This window comes from Apium graveolens, chromosome 10 (genome assembly GCF_009905375.1).
Source record: "Apium graveolens cultivar Ventura chromosome 10, ASM990537v1, whole genome shotgun sequence".
Lineage (NCBI taxonomy): Eukaryota > Viridiplantae > Streptophyta > Magnoliopsida > Apiales > Apiaceae > Apium > Apium graveolens.
This window is the reverse complement of record NC_133656.1, coordinates 237,698,913-237,709,653: the sequence shown is the minus strand read 5'-3', so window position 1 is coordinate 237,709,653 and position 10,741 is coordinate 237,698,913. Positions and strand designations below refer to the sequence as shown.

General features: G+C 33.4%; 1 long non-coding RNA gene across 4 annotated transcripts; it reads right to left on the bottom strand.

Annotated features, from left to right (window-relative positions):
- Window positions 1-337: 337 nt before the first annotated feature.
- LOC141690302 (uncharacterized) lies at window positions 338-9,934 on the bottom strand. Of its 4 annotated transcripts, XR_012562717.1 has the most exons (8): window positions 9,720-9,934; window positions 9,226-9,340; window positions 6,431-6,471; window positions 6,266-6,344; window positions 5,901-6,144; window positions 5,347-5,456; window positions 1,051-1,129; window positions 338-921 (listed from the first exon to the last, which is right to left on the bottom strand). It is a non-coding gene; the product is annotated as an uncharacterized LOC141690302 (long non-coding RNA). The 4 variants fall into 4 exon arrangements; XR_012562716.1 differs by lacking the exon at window positions 6,431-6,471 and having other exon boundaries at window positions 338-924; window positions 9,720-9,931; XR_012562714.1 differs by lacking the exon at window positions 6,431-6,471 and having other exon boundaries at window positions 9,720-9,930.
- Window positions 9,935-10,741: the final 807 nt, after the last annotated feature.

Genomic DNA, 10,741 nt, shown 5'->3' with positions numbered 1-10,741 from the left:
TATCGTGTACATACCACAAAATATACGAAGAAAACAGTATAAGAATGGTTGATTTTAGGCTTTCGTTCCCTAAAGCCTGCCCAAGTTTACTCATATTGTATTACAATTTATAGGCATCGTTAATTTTAATTGAGTCGCCAAATTTTAAATTGACAAGAATGAAATAATAATTTATTAGATAAATGTGTAAGCATGGTATAATTAAACCTCGATAAATTAATATTCGATAAATTAATAATCTCGATTATGAATAATATTTTGTAGTTCCATTGAACTATTTAATATAAATTAATAATTCGCTACATTTATAAAATAATATTTTTTATTAAAATGTATAAATTAATACTTTATATTACGGTAGCATTCAGTAAAAATTTAAAACAATGTTTTAAAATCTCATGATTTTGAAAAAGTTATCCATGTGTCCATTCCTTTGACAAACTCGATTACATAGCAATTTAGGTGCTTCACCAATGAGCCATGTAGGTTGGATCACATGAAATGGAGTCTCTCTATCCAGCGTTGCAGTTGCGCAGTTCACTTGGAAATGCTGGTGGTACTGCTCTGACACTATTTTCATCATAGGTGCAACAAAATGACCAGAAATTAGAATTCATCCAGCACTGCCAAAGCCAGGACGACTGGTACAGTTAATATACATCAAACTTAGCAAAAGGGGTGGAGCAGACAAACACTTGTGCGGTGAACCTGATTCCAACACTTGTAGAGAGACAAACACTTGTGCGGTGAACCTGATTCCAACAGCAACGTTCGTGAAGCAAAAGGTAGTGCTCAGAATATTGGTTCAGTGAGTGGTAGCCAGTAGAGAGTGAGTTGCTCTCAGACTTCCATGATAGGTTCAGTAGGAGTTCTCAGAAGGAACAAAGACTTCCGCCATTTTCTTATGGGCTAAATTTGGGACTGCTTTTAATCAATTGGCTTGGGTGAGTTTCTAGTTTCTATTTTAAAAGCGGTTTCTATTATGTAACACACTATATATATATATATATATAGAAGAAAACAATAAAGAGAAAATGAATTATATCATACCTAATGATCCTCTCCTTTGAAGCTGCAGTTCACAATTGATTAAATCACAATTTCTCGGCCATTTGCTTAACGCAAACTCCTATGGAAAATTCACCAGTAATAAGAAACTTAGAATGCCATGATATTTTAAATTACCATACGGAAAAGGTTTTCACATATGCTGAACTAGATTCGTTAAAATCATCAACATCACCGCCAAGTACAAACTAGAAAATGTACACGATGATATTAGCTCATGTTCTTATCTCGTACTTTATAAAGGCATAAAGCCATATCCTAAAATAAGTAAAAAACCTCAAAATACATGCATTAAAAGTATAGTTATATAACAACACGAGATCTGATTAATATCTGATTTCATCCTCCACTCTATTCAAAATTGCAACATCTAGTTATATGCGGAAAAAAAATCAGAAAGCTTACTAAAAAAAATTTAGTAAGATACGGTACAGTCTAAGATATACACTGGAAGATATATAAAAGGAACATTAAGATTCAACTTCACCTGATGATCGCACGATCTGACTGCAAAAACGAGTCCCAGTACTTAAAAAATTATAAGGTCTGCTATTCCTTGTTAGGTCATAGGTTTATATTCTCTGTAGATATAAGTATCACTTTATTTATATATAACATTATATTATATATATATATCCTGAATTTCAAATCTTTCATTTCTTTTCTAATGGTTTCAAAATTTAAGATAAGGTTAATGTGAATTCAGCTGTACAACTTTATAACCTATTTAATAAGAAATAATCTCATTATATGTCATAGTGTGTTCTGTATTCACTTGCATTGTCTCTGCACTAGGCCTGCATTGTAACTACAGTAGACTCCACAATTCAGAGTTCTTAACATAAAATAAACCTTATTTCTCTCCAATATAGTAGAAAACATCACTCAATAGTCGGTTAATTGGGACAATATTCACAGCAATACCAAACTTCTAAGATAGCCAGAAAGACTATCAAAGGCTGGAATATTAATGAATTTAAGAACACAGAAATCCAGATCCAAATATAGCAGGCGGAAGCAAACCTCGCAGAGGCTAATAAACTAGAGAACAGCCTTGAATATAATCCAAAGTTTCAAGAAACGATATGAACTCTATGACCAAAAAGTCAGGACGCCGAGGCACAAGGATCTGTTTGGTGAGGGGGGAGGGGGGAGTATCATAATGTTTCATCAAGTTGTCGTCGAAAGGAAGAAAAATTCGGTAATTTTTACAAGCAATAGTCTAGACAGAAAGTGGAAGGGTATTAACCAAAGTGCTGTTAGGGAAATAGTGTTGCCGCCCATGGTGACAATAACGAATAAACAACTCGACAGAGATGAAAATGGAAAGGTAAATTTTCTTTTTATATGATTTAAATAATGCACCGTCAATTTATAGAGTGACAAATATAGCTTGCAATAGGAAAGCGGCCTAAGTGTGATGATCAATTATATCTTTGTCTGTTTGTTCCTTGTACCTTACCTTTTTAAAAGGGAGGCTCGGGCTTATTCACGAAGCCAGCAATGAGAGGGAGGAGAACTTTGAGAAGATACAGAAAGAGAAAAGAGAGAAGATGATAATCTATATGAAAAAATCTTCTTCGGCAGCGGATCGTCAATTCAAGTAAAATGCAAATGGTATGTGAACGGAAACACTCACCTTTATGCATGTATTCTTTTCTGTCATAATTCAAGATGCCCATCGTTCCACTATTTTACGTGCATAAACATGAGCAACGCCGTTCACATAATATTTGCATTTTACGTGAATTGACAATCCGCTGTCGAGGAAGGATTTTCCATATAGATTATCATCTTCTCTCTTTTGACTTTCTGTTTCTTCTCAAAGTTTTCTTCCCTTTCATTGCAGGCTTCGTGAATAAACTCGAGTCTCTTCTTTAAAAAGGAAAGGCACAAGGAACAAACTGACAAAGATTGGATTGAACAGCACACTGTAGACCGCTTCCCCATTGGAAACCATATTTGTCATTCAATAAATTAAGGGTGCATAATCCAATATCACAATAAAAGAAAAATTACATTTCCATTGTCATCCTAGTCGAGTACTTTATTCATGATTGTCATCAGGGGCGTCCACACTATTTTCGTATCCCTAACAGCTGTTTGGTGTATACCCTTCCACTTTCTTTCTGAGGACTAGAAAATTATCACTTCTAACTAAAATATCATGACCAAATTGCCATCGGATTTTCCAACAACACTGTTAATATCCCTATAGAATTTACTATCAACAACAATCATTTAAATCCATAGTTTGAATGGCTTTCTGATGTGGCTATTTTCCCCGTGCCACAACTTGGTTCACTAAAATTTTTTGAGAATCACACTTTGATATCTCTTGTAGGATTTTTCTACATGTCTGATTAGTTACCATAACACATGGTTTTGACAATGATTATTTTCAACTATACAAAGTTCATTGGGGTCATCTCCAAGATTCTAGCTAGACTATTGGACAGTACTTAAAACTAGATAATTTCTTGAGTTTCCAAAGTAAACTTGTGACCTTATCTTTTGCACTGCTTATACTTCTAGACTGAACTGTTGATCTGGAGTATGGATGAACTTAAATAATCCCAGGCTTTGAACGACAAATCACGATGAAGGACAAAGAAAAGTTATGAACATGTTAAGGCTAATTCTGAAACTCACGTAAAGTGGTATTAGAGGGCAGACTTATATGCCTTCTATCTGGTATGATTTCTTTTAGCTAGGACCAGCTGAAATATGGGACTGCATTAGCCAGATCGAATAGTAGGTCAACGTCAGGACAAGAGAAATAAACAACTAATGTTAGGCCACCCTCAAAAATTCTGCAATAGGATACATATAGGGCATGGTCTAGTAAATGGCGCTGTCATGAAGTAACTGTTCCAACAACAAATCACCTGGTCTGGAAATGGTGAAAGACATGAAGTTCGTTTACTATATAGCTCCTTTGGTACTTGGGTATGCGGAGGTGTTTTGCAGACAAGTGTTTAGTAGTTGTTTGCCGAAGGCCTCTCTTAGTCTTATAGTCTGATAGTGTTGCTGGGTCGGCTGGTCGAGGTCTAGCAACAATTATGGGTAATGGCACAACCAGAAGAGGGGTTTAAATTAGGTATAGAAAATATTAGGGCTGTTGTGCACTTTTAAAATACGGCTCAGAGGTTCAGATTACCTATTTTTAGCTACCATATCTGATGTAATATGAATGAATATTATAAAAATAGTTATTGGACTAACTTTAAGCGTAAGCTTTATTTATATTTCCGCCTGTGGCATGCATATCTAGCAGTGCATGAGTAACCAAAAACCTTACTATCTTTCCATCATTTATATATTACCAAACTTATTTCTCTAGTCAAGACAATGACATTAACAACCAACCATCAACATTCCTTAAGCAGAGGGAATTGTATGAATTATCTTCCAGATCCTCCGTAAATCGAAAGACAAAAAAGGTAGGAGAAGGTAACATTTATTCGTTTCTTCAAACGTATGATCAAATTACAATAATTTACAAAGAAATAATTCCTTCTAGTTTAAAGCAGGAAGCTAGAGACGAGAGTTGATTAACTAAACAAAGTATACAAAGTATAAATACTAACTAAAAAAACATTTATGTACAAAGTATAGAAAACTCACAAGATTTCAGTTTTAACATATAAAACCTCAAGTGAAACAAGTTTAAGCATATAAACACTAACGTTTAACCTGACTACATGATAGAAAAATATAAACTAAAACAAACGATGTAAAGAGTTACTTCTACATGGTATCTAATAAATGATATGGATCACGCTGCTAATTATTAAAAAACTCTGCCATAAACATATTGGGATATGAAATATATCTTTACAGCTGTTATTCTGATTATATCCATAAGCATACAAAGCTTTCATTATTAGGGCTAGTCTTTGAATCCTGCACTCCCCAGCCTGACACCTCTCCGCATAACCCACATAAAGCTTGTGATTTTTGTTTCCAAGTTTGAAACTTCTGAACATGAGCACAGTTACAATCACTTCATTAACACATTTGATTATTATTGTTCAAATTATTGGGCTCTTTATGTGAGCTATATTTTGGGGTATCATCACAATAGTATTACTCACATGACCGACATTGTAAAGTACTTAATTTTGCACAAGCACAATAGTTATGATAAAGAGCATACATATTCAGCCTACAAACACCACAAATAACATAGGTAAAATAATAATTGATAAGATACATACAAGCAAATACACATACATGACTGATGTTTATATATACATACAAGAGTGTGTATCATACCGATTACGGATGAGTTTAGCAGTAGGAGCGCCGGAGATGACACCAGAGACGATAGACTTCCGGAGTTTAGTTTAGATTCCCATCGGATTTTCTCTCGACACTGTTAAAATCTGTATAGAATTTAAAATCAACGATAATCATTTAAAATCTATGAATTTTTATCAATCCTCAAAAATATTAACTGAATACATCTTTAAGAATTCATCATAGTGCTCGTAAAATATTTACTTCACTTTAAACCGTAGATCCGTAAAATTTAGCATGGCATCTGAATAAGGCACACTTTCATTTCATGACCAACTTTAATTAACAATCAAACCTAATTAGCATGTTATTAAGCTACTATAACCACAAATATGCATCGTAAATATAGTCCTCTTTCCATAATAGGCCTAATAGGCTTACATTTGAATTTGCAACAAACTCGAAATTTTGAATTACGTAAATATAATCCGGGCTTGCAAGGAAAGCCCAGAGACAGATGGCCCAAGAAGGATCCATTTACAAGAGTATAAAAGCAGCAAACTTAGCAAAAGGGGAGGAGCAGAAAGCACCTGTAAAATGTACTTGTAGAGAGACAAACACTTGTGCAGTGAACCTGATTCCAACAGCAACGTTCGTGAAGCAAAAGGTAGTGCTCAGAATATTGGTTCAGTGAGTGGTGTCAACCATAGTTTTCAGAAAAAGACGTCATAGCCAGCAGAGAGTGAGTTGCTCTCAGACTTCCATGATAGGTTCAGTAGGAGTTCTCAGAAGGAACAAAGACTTCCGCCATTTTCTTATGGGCTAAATTTGGGACTGCTTTTAATCAATTGGCTTGGGTGAGTTTCTAGTTTCTATTTTAAAAGCGGTTTCTATTATGTAACACACTATATATATATAGAAAAAAACAATAAAGAGAAAATGAATTATATCATACCTAATGATCCTCTGCTTTGAAGCTGCAGTTCACAATTGATTAAATCACAATTTCTCCGCCATTTGCTTAACGCAAACTCCTATGGAAAATTCACCAGTAATAAGAAACTTAGAATGCCATGATATTTTAAATTACCATACGGAAAAGGTTTTCACATATGCTGACCTAGATTCGTTAAAATCATCAACATCACCGCCAAGTACAAACTAGAAAATGTACACGATGATATTAGCTCATGTTCTTATCTCGCACTTTATTAAGGCATAAAGCCATATCCTAAAATAAGTAAAAAACCTCAAAATACATGCATTAAAAGTATAGTTATATAACAACACGAGATCTGATTAATATCTGATTTCATCCTCCACTCTATTCAAAAATGCAACATCTAGTTATATGCGGAAAAAAAATCAGAAAGCTTACTAAAAGAAATTTAGTAAGATACGGTACAGTCTAATAAATACACTGAAAGATATATAAAAGGAACATTAAGATTCAACTTCATCTGATGATCGCACGATCTGACTGCAAAAACGAGTCCCAGTACTTAAAAAATTATAAGGTCTGCTATTCCTTGTTAGGTCATAGGTTTATATTCTCTGTAGATATAAGTATCACTTTATTTATATATAACATTATATTATATATATATATATATCCTGAATTTCAAATCTTTCATTTCTTTTCTAATGGTTTCAAAATTTAAGATAAGGTTAATGTGAATTCAGCTGTACAACTTTATAACCTATTTAATAAGAAATAATCTCATTATATGTCATAGTGTGTTCCGTATTCACTTGCATTGTCTCTGCATTGTAACTACAGTAGACTTCACAATTCAGAGTTCTTAACATAAAATAAACCTCATTTCTCTCCTATATAGTAGAAAACATCACTCAATAGTCGGTTAATTGGGACAATATTCACAGCAATACCAAACTTCTAAGATAGCCAGAAAGACTATCAAAGGCTGGAATATTAATGTATTTAAGAACACAGAAATCCAGATCCAAATATAGCAGGCGGAAGCAAACCTCGCAGAGGCTAATAAACTAGAGAACAGCCTTGAATATAATCCAAAGTTTCAAGAAACGATATGAACTCTATGACCAAAAAGTCAGGACGCCGAGGCACAAGGATCTGTCTGGTGAGGGGGGAGGGGGGAGTATCATAATGTTTCATCAAGTTGTCGTCGAAAGGAGGAAAAATTCGGTAATTTTTACAAGCAATAGTCTAGACAGAAATTGGAAGGGTATTAACCAAAGTGCTGTTAGGGAAATAATGTTGCCGCCCATGGTGACAATAACGAATAAACAACTCGATAGAGATGAAAACGGAAAGGTAAATTTTCTTTTTATATGATTTAAATAATGCACCGTCAAAATTTATAGAGTGACAAATGTAGCTTGCAATAGGAAAGCGGCCTAAGTGTGATGATCAATTTAATCTTTGTCTGTTTGTTCCTTATACCTTACCTTTCTAAAAGGGAGGCTCGGGCTTATTCACGAAGCCAGCAATGAGAGGGAGGAGAACTTTGAGAAGATACAGAAAGAGAAAAGAGAGAAGATGATAACCTATATGAAAAAATCTTCTTCGGCAGCGGATCGTCAATTCAAGTAAAATGCAAATGGTATGTGAACGGAAACACTCACCTTTATGCATGTATTCTTTTCTGTCATAATTCAAGATGCCCATCGTTCCACTATTTTACGTGCATAAACATGAGCAACGCCGTTCAAATAATATTTGTATTTTACGTGAATTGACAATCCGCTGTCAAGGAAGGATTTTCCATATAAATTATCATCTTCTCTCTTTTGACTTTCTGTTTCTTCTCAAGGTTTTCTTCCCTTTCATTGCAGGCTTCGTGAATAAACTCGAATCTCTTCTTTAAAAAGGAAAGGCACAAGGAACAAACTGACAAAGATAGGATTGAACAGCACACTGTAGACCCGCTTCCCCATTGAAAACCATATTTGTCATTCAATAAATTAAGGGTGCATAATCCAATATCACAATAAAAGAAAAATTACATTTCCATTGTCATCCTAGTCGAGTAATTTATTCATGATTGTCATCAGGGGCGTCCACACTATTTTCGTATCCCTAACAGCTGTTTGGTGTATACCCTTCCACTTTCTTTCAGAGGACTAGAAAATTATCACTTCTAACTAAAATATCATGACCAAGTTGCCATCGGATTTTCCAACAACACTGTTAATATCCCTATAGAATTTACTATAAACTAAAAATATATATATGTGTACAAAGTATAGAAAACTCACAAGATTTCAGTTTTAACAGATAAAACCTCAAGTGAAACAAGTGCAGGCATGTAGAAGATTTTAAGCATATAAACACTAACGTTTAACCCGGCTACATGATAGAAAAATATAAACTAAACCAAACGATATAAACAGTTACTTGTACATGGTATCTAATAAATGATATGGATCACGCTGCTAATTATTAAAGAACTCTGCCATAAACATATTGAGATATAAAATATATATTTACAGCTGTTAGTCTGATTATATCCATAAGCATACAAAGCTTTCATTATTAGGGTTAGTCTTTGAATACTGCACTCCCCAGCCTCAGCCTGACACCTCTCCGCATAACCCACATAAAGCTTGTGATTTTTGTTTCCAAGTTTGAAACTTCTGAACATGAGCACAGTTACTATCACTTCATTAACACATTTGATTATTATTGTTCAAATTATTGGGCTCTTTATGTGAGCTATAGTTTGGGGTATCATCACAATAGTATTACTCACATGACCGACATTGTAAAGTACTTAATTTTGCACAAGCACAATAGTTATGATAAAGAGCATACTTATTCAGCCTACAAACACCACAAATAACACAGGTAAAATAATAATTGATAAGATACATACAAGCAAATACACATACATAACTGATGTTTATATATACATACAAGAGTGTGTATCATACCGATTACGGATGAGTTTAGCAGTAGGAGGGCTGGAGCTGGAGATGACACCAGAGACACAGACTTCCGGAGTTTAGTTTAGAATTCCATCGGATTTTCTCTCAACACTGTTAAAATCTGTATAGAATTTAAAATCAACAATAATCATTTAAAATCCATGAATATTTATCAATCCTCAAAAATATTAACTGAATAAATCTTTAAGAATTCATCATAGTGCTAGTAAAATATTTACTTGGCTTATATTTGAATTTTCAACAAACTCAAACTTTTAAATTTCACAACTAATGCAATCAGAATTCAGAAACACTAAATCAATTTTTCCGATAAACAAAACACTGTAACAAACACATTTGAAGATATACGAGTTGTAAATTTAATCAATACACTTAATCAGCTTACAAATAACACATAAAACAAATGATTGTTAAGATACGTAACGATTAAACAAATAATTTAAGATACGTGAATGCATGAAATTAGTATATTTACGTACAAGTGTGTGTATCGCACCGATTCCGATGAGTGTAGCTGTAGGATCGCCGGAAATGAGACCGGAGACTATTGAACTCCGTCAAGTGTGGCGGCCGTGATTGACGGGGACGAATTGTAGGGATATTACACCACCGTATATATACTATATCGTATTCGGAGAAAACGAGGCGAGCAGGGCTGATTTTGGGCTTTTACTAAACCATTGCCCAAGGTTGATTATCCTTCTTATTTACTAAATCCTGCCCAATGTCAGAAAAAACAAGGAAAAAGATGTTTGTTTTGGATTTCATTTACTAACCTTGCCCATTGTTGGACTTTTCATTTACTAAACACTGGCCCAATGTTTGTGAGACTGTTACAATATCAAAATAATATTATTTATAACGGTTTGAAGAGTCGTAATATTCCTCTAAGATTAAAATGATATTATTTTTTAAATTACAGTGTGTTCTAGTAAAGATTGTAGTACCAATTTTTTTATTGATTTCAACTATTTATTAGATTTGTTTTACGAAATTTAAGGATACTCAAAAAATAATAGATAGTACTATAATTTTTTTATATTCAATTCAACTTTTGAAAAGTTTATTAAAAATGAAATAATCTAAAACTATTAAATATGAATAATAAATTACCTAAAATTATTTGTTATTCAAAAATTTACTCACTATTGAAGTATTTTAAAAAATTGTGAATCTTATTAAATATTTACGTATAATTTTGATTTTCTTGTAATCTCGTTTATATCGTTGGATTAACTAGGTTCTGTGAGACAAACAAGGCAAGAATTTTAATTCTGAGATTTCATATTTTAAAACTCGCCCCAAGTTAATTTTGGCATTTCATTTTCTAAATCCTGGTCCAAGTTTAGTCATATTTATACTTTACACTCTTTGATCTTCATTAAATTTTTCGGAACCGAAACATCAATGTTAACACATGATATATTTATATATACCTTACACTTTACATTTAAATATTTTAGAACTAAAGCACTTATATTAACACATGATATTTTTAATT